Here is a 6726-nt window from a genome sequence, read left to right on the forward strand (position 1 = left end):
TTCAGAGATGACACCCAGCTAGCTGGGAGGAGAGGGGCCTGGGGTTTCCTTCTGGTTTCTCGCCAGCTCAGTGACTTTCCCATCCAGGATCTGCCTTGCTGCTGGAGACAGACTGGGGCTGTGCCCAGCCANGCAGCTGCTCCCCACCACCCTGTTCCTCTTGGGTGAAGCAGGAAAAGCCCGGCTTGTTTGTGATAATCAGGGAAGAGAGTTATCTGTAGCAACCTTGGCCTGGTGACTAGTCACTGTTTCCTGTTCCTTGTTTTGGGGGAAGCTTACCTGCTCCATGGGCCTCTTGTCTCCCAAGGGGTCCTGGTAGGTATGAACTGTGCTCCCACCGTGGCTCTGGGGTTACCCAGGTGAGTAGCTCTCTCAACAAGGTGGGTGCAATCTGGAGGGATTCCTATTAACAATGCAGAAGGAGTGACTTTAATGCCCTAGCTTCTGTGCAGCTACACCAAGTTGTGTGTTTTCAAAGTGGGCAGTGGTGCATAGGCTGGTTGGTAAGTGTTCCTGCCAGCTCTTGGAGGAGAGTGTGCCCGGGTGTGCAAGTGTGCAGGTGTGTGGTGCGTGGAGCATTGCTGTCCTCATTAATCATTAATTCTCCCAGAGTTAACTGCTACCAGCNCTGAGCGCTCTTTATACTTTCTAACAAGTTGTTGTATAGTGAGCGGTTCNGTCACTCCAGGAGGGGACTAGGGACTGAAAGTCCACTGTTCATGTCCAGCCTCAGCCTTTGCAGGCTTTGTTGGTGGAGTAGTGACAGTGCCCCAGTTCACAGTAAAACACAGAGGGCCTGCAGTCTTCAGTGGGGGAAGGGAGGTGGTGGACTGGGCCAGGAATGGCCAAGTTGGCTGCCCTTGCCTAGGCTGTGGGTGGTTTTCACAATCTTCTCCCCACAGAAGTTGCCATGCAGGCAGCTCCCAGCTCACTTGCCTTTGCTCTAGTTAGAGACAGCAAGCCAACGTCTTGGCTTCAGCTGAACTGGCTTTCGGATGTCAGCATCTGCCTTGTGATGGATGCNATGGATGTAGGAGCAGGGCTGGAGAGTTGACCGCTACTAGGAGCAAGGATTTGGGGGCAGGGAAGTGCATTCAGGAAAAAAAAAAGTAGGCTCAGGGCAGGAGGCATGNAGGAGAGAAAGCAGTAGAACCACTAGCATTTGTGGCTTGGCCACTTCCTATACTGTGTGCTGTAAGAGAGGATAGACAGGTCCGGGGGTCCTGCCATGCTTGCACAAATAACTCAAGTAGCTGTCCACCTGGCCCGCCACCACCTCCTGGAGCAAATTCAGTTGGTAAACTCACTTTGGAGCTGGGGACAGCCTGCCTCTGATAGTGTCGCTCTTGGAAACATTTCACAACCATCTCTGACCAGCTGGGACAGCACTGTCCCAGAATGCTCCACTAGAGACAGATTTATCCTTGTAGTTGATGNACCTTGGAGAGGTCGTCATGGTCCTGGAGAAAGTATCATAACCACTCAGAGTGGTGGGAGGACAATGTGGTTTAGGGCAGAGGACTGTGCCAGCTGGTAGCCAGGCATCTCCAGATCCTAATCACAGGAGCAGCTGCTTGGCAAACTTCTGCCTTTCATGGTCCAAGTGACCCCAAAATGCTATGGCTCACATAGAACCACCCGCTTGCTGTAAGGAAGAGAGAGTACCTCAAATCATGTTGGGCCTAGCCCACCCCGACCCCAAAGCTTTTTTCCCTTTCCTCGTTGNAATCTGGGCTGCCCCTTGCATAGCATGCCTCCTCCCTGTAAAGGGTNGAAGAGGGGAAAGAAGAAAAGAGAAGAGAAGAAAAGAAAAGAACAAGGNGGCTGAANCTCCATGCCTGTCCCACTGGCCACAGGAATAGCCTGTGCACCTGTTTCTTTGCTACACTGAGCCTCAGCCGCCTGCCCTTGGAGTCCAGGGGCCCGTCTCCCGCANGGCCTGTGTCTGCCCTTGTGACTTGGCATTTGTTAGCTTGCTTTTCTAGTCTGCTTGTTGTCCTCCTATCCCCTGGGATATCCTCCCATCCCCAGAACACCTGCTGGGACATTCTGTCTGAGAGGCCTCACTGTCTGGAAGGCTGGATCTGCAGGTGCCCAGGCAACAAAGTTATTGGTGTCTGCTGGCCACAAGCTGGCAAACTGGCCCAACCTGCTTCTGTACGCTGGTTAAAATTCCGAGGGGACCCCGAGGAAGGAGAGAGTTGTCTTGGGATAGTTGTTACAGCAAAAGCTGATTATATCTTTATAAATGGCAAATGCTCCAATCCCCGAGGAAGAGGAGAGCATTTTTGTTACAGTGTGAACATGCAAACATGCTTTTTTAATATGGCCATCTAGAGTCTTGGGTTCAATGAATCATTATCCCCTTTGGCCACATCAAGGAAGGTCTTACTCACCCAGACATATTTACAGAAATGAAAATGTTGTGTTATACACTGTGGATCTCAGTTTTTGTGAAGGACCAAGNAAGGTTCAGAGACTGGACTAGACCCTGTCCATACCTGATCTCTTTAATATCTACAACAATCCAAAGGGGAACACTGTGGTGGCTACTGTTGCGGCTTTGCCAAAGATACAAAGTTATACGGCATCTAGCAGGCTCGGGAGACAACTCAGTAACGTGTTTGCTGTGCAAATGTGGGTGAGGACTGGGTTCGAGTCTCAGAACCTATGTAAAAAACTTGGAGCAGTGTAGTGGCCGCACACCAGTATTTCTAGTGTGGGGGAATCAGAGACAGGCAGAAGTCAGCCTGGCCCTATTCACACTGGGCTTCTGAGGTGGACCTCTGCCCCCTACACATTTGTGCACGTGTGCATATACACCCATACTCACACCCACCCACACATAGACACTGTGCTGTGAATGTCCCTGCCGGGTTTTCCTAGGTTCTTCAAAGTCTGTATTAGTTACTCTCCTGGACACACCACCAATCATTGTTGCAGGATATTTGATCACACGTTGAAACTTGAAACTGTGTTATTCACTATTTAAAAAGAAAACAAACAACAAAACAAAAAAACCGTTTCTATTTGTGGTGTGATTCAACCCTTAGCACACACTTTTAATCCCTCTGGCTGGAATACAAACACACCCTTAGTGCACACCTTTAATCCCAAACAATGCGAAGGTAAAGTTAGTTTGTAGAAGGAAGCNGCGGTGCTTGAAAGAGATGTCTAATTGAGTGGCAGACAAATTGATGAATCAGAGAAAGATTTGACAGACTAGGATACGCCCAATTCTCTCCGTGAGAAGAGAGAGGGAAGGGAAGCTACTTGAGGGGCAGTGCAGAGAGGAGAAAGCAATTTTCCTGGGACAGGTCTACAGAGACAGTTGTAGTAAGAGAACCAGCTAGACACCAGTGAAGACAGAACGAGCCAGAGAATGAGGAGCCAGAAGCTTAGAACAGATCGCCAAAGTTAGTATGAGGCCAGACAGAGCAGTTCAGGAGAAACTGAGAAAAGCCAGATTGACTCAGTCATCTTGGAGAGGAGTTTGAGCCAGAACAGCTAGGTTGAACCAGCCAGTCAGAGTTCAGAAAGAACTAGGAAGGGGTGAGCTTATTCAGCAGTTAAGTTCNAGAGGCTGAAAACATTCTAGGCCTAGATTAAATTGTNTGGCAGCTAGAAGCTTCCAGGACTAGGCCTAGGTTAGCAGACAGAGTCAGTAAGATGACAATTACAGCAGGAAAGTAAAAGTTATTACTTTTATGACTCATAGCCAACTCTGTCCTTACCATGTGGATTGCAGTCGGTCTGCAGGTGAGGGCAGGTGTGATATAAGACCAGAGTCTGTAATTGGACAAAGAAAATGTAAGGTGGGGTTGAGAGTTTCCGAGACAGAGGACAGGGGACAGAGAGGAAGGGCAGAGAGGATGGATGGGAAGATAGGGAGTGGTTCAGAGGCAGGCAAANGAACTGCAGGGAACAAGGAAGAACTGGGCTTGTGGCTCCCATTGGGGGAGGGGTAACCATGTTACCAGAACGGAGCTGGCGATATAGAGTGGATTTTTATTTAATATTATGTGTGCAACACTTACAGGTACTGTTTTCTTAATTCTTACATTTTGGGGTTGGGATAGATTACTTCATAGGGCAAAGAGAAAAGGAAAGGGAATTCACCGAGATTATTCACACATCAAATGTAGCATATTGATGAAAGATCTGTGTCTATTCTGGAGAAAGTGGGAAAAAGCATCACCCATACCGCCCCAGGTGACAAGCTGCTCCACTCAGACTCCAGACGCTGGCAACTTCAGCTCCTAGTTCCTTGGCAAGTTCCCTCTGATGGGCAGGGCCACAGTTGGGGGTCAAGAGGTCCTATATTCTCCTGCACTGGGCATCCATGGTTGCTCCTTGCCCTGGAGTCAACCTTTTCGTTCCTTTCACCAAGTGGCCCTCAGTCCCTACAAAGTGCAACTTTGAATCAGGAGAGAGAGAGAGTCAGGAATGGCGAGCACACCCTGTGGGAGTGCCGCTGTCCAGAGGACAATGCTCATTTGGTGATGGAGACGCCCCTACAGTGCTTGTGCGCTTCTTGTGACAGAGGCTGGAGTGTACTCTGTAATTACAGGATTACCCAGNGCTGCCCTGACCTGCTGGCTCCAGGCAGAAGTGCCTCTCTTCATCTGCCTGGAGAAGATGCTAAGTGGATGGGGCTGAGCCAGACCCAGCNGAATGATGGTCTCCTCCTGTNCCATGCACTTGGTCTCTAGGTTGTTCCTTCACGCTTGGTTCTCTGCNGCCACTGTGACACCATTGGAGGGAGCCTCCATGTGTGTGACCACTCTAACACCTGATGGCTGGCTGGCGTCTAGCTTTAAGCCTTAGGTTTGGGCAAGTGTTGAGCCTTTCCGTTGCTATCAGTATTTGTAGATACCCGCATGGCTGAGACTCCAGATCCCAAGCCCTGCCATGGCCTTGTTAGACAAGCCCTCCCTCTCCTCCATCTCTAGCCTCTCATCGAGGCCAGGCTGAGACCCAGTGCCACCCCCACCAGTGTAGGGCGGGGCTGTGAGGGGGGTGCATGGGCAATGTGCTGGCGAGGGCGGTGTTTGCAAACCATGCTCACTGGTGGCTCTGTGATAAGCATGAGCCCAGTCGATCACAGCTCTTCTCCAGCTCNCCAGGGTTGGGCTCTCCTGAGGGACCTCTGTGCCTCTTTTCCCCGACCACCTCGGTTCCTCCTCCCTCTGCCTTCTCTCTCTGTCTGGAGTGGTGCCAGTACCAACCTGAAACACTTCCTCCCACCTATGCAAATCTATCTGGGGAAGGAGCCACTTGCTAGAAGCTAATTCAGACGCCACAGTCCTTCTTCCTCCTGCCACCCCATAACACCCGCCTCACACTGGGCATGTGGCTATCCAGGATAAGGATCCCTCCCAGCCATCTGGAGCTAGCTAGATGCAGAGATGAAGAACTTGCACATCGTCACCATATCCACCTCTTCTTACTGGTAGACATTTTGTTCTCGAAGGTCAGCCTGGCTGCTGCTTCTCCCCAGGCAGGCTGTAAGCCAGGTCTTTGCCCCTTTCTTGCTTCCCAGTTTGCTTGTCCTGCGTTCAGGGCATCTGCTTTCAGATTATGCCAACGTCTCCATTTCNCTGTACCAATTCTGAACGTATGCCACCTGGGGCTAGGCGTCATCACTCCACCTTAGTTGCTTAGCTGACACTGGCCTGGGTGTCTTCACATAGGCTCTTCTGCCATACTTTCTGGTGACATCACCTCCATGAGGATCAGGATGGCCCAGCTCTGGCACATGAGTTGTATGATGGGCACTGGCTGCTTAGGCTTGCCCCGGCCTTCTCTGCTTTTCCTCTGTGTCTCCCAGGCTCCTACTCACAGGTCACTTAGTGTGGTCATATCCACTCACCAGGCATAGAGCAGGTGGAGGGAGGGAGGCCATGGGCACTCTTCCAGGGAGGGTGTGTGTGTGTGTGTGTAGAGCTGCCATGTAGCAAAGGCTAGGGAGAGGAGGGATCCTGTGAAGCCATGGTTGGCATTGCCCCAAAGGCTGGTTAGTGCTGGATCTCAGCCCTTGCCCTTTCACCCAGTGTCCTCAGGAGCGTTTGTCTGTCTTCTAGAAGGAAAGACAGGGCAGAGGTGCCAAATGGAAAGCCAGGCAGAGTTGAAGCCACAGATCTGTGTCTTCACTGCTGGCTGGCTGGGGACATTGGGCGTGACATGAGAGGCAAGGAAGGCCATCCCGGAAGCGGTGGAGTTGAAGAAGACTGAGGCTGTCCCCGCCTGATGGTGACAGACATGGAGAGAGGGGAGGATCGACAGAGTCCCACTACTTGACAGGAGAGCCTGCACCACTCAGGGGCCCAGTGGGCACACGTCTCCTGGGCACTTAGTCCCTGCTCAGGAAATGCTGGGCTGCTCTGAGCCTACAGGTCCCCAGGTCATTTGGGAACANTCAGTGGAGTGGATCTGGAGTGAATCAGTAGGAGAAATGGAGAGTGGGCTCTCATAGCCCAGAGTGGCCAGCCAACCACATGACATTTGTGAAGAAAGTGGCCATGGTTCTCTCCGTCTACTCGCCACGGGAGGGAAGACGTAGGCTTTGATGTAACACCTGTTGTTACCCACCCCACCCCTAACCCTGAGAACTTTGGCCCTACTGTGCACAGTCCAGCAGTGCTGCTATTTTTTTTTTTGTGTGTGTGGTTTTTCGAGACAGGGTTTCTCTGTGTAGCTCTGGCTGTCCTGGAACTCACTTTGTAG

The 6726-nt window shown here is 51.4% G+C and overlaps 1 protein-coding gene across 1 annotated transcript in view; it reads left to right on the forward strand.

Annotated features, from left to right (window-relative positions):
• The window catches only part of Mgll (monoglyceride lipase), a 43299-nt gene that overhangs the window by 1638 nt on the left and 34935 nt on the right, over nucleotides 1–6726 (forward strand).

This window comes from Mus caroli, chromosome 6, assembly GCF_900094665.2.
Source record: "Mus caroli chromosome 6, CAROLI_EIJ_v1.1, whole genome shotgun sequence".
In the NCBI taxonomy this organism is placed as follows: Eukaryota; Metazoa; Chordata; class Mammalia; order Rodentia; family Muridae; genus Mus; species Mus caroli.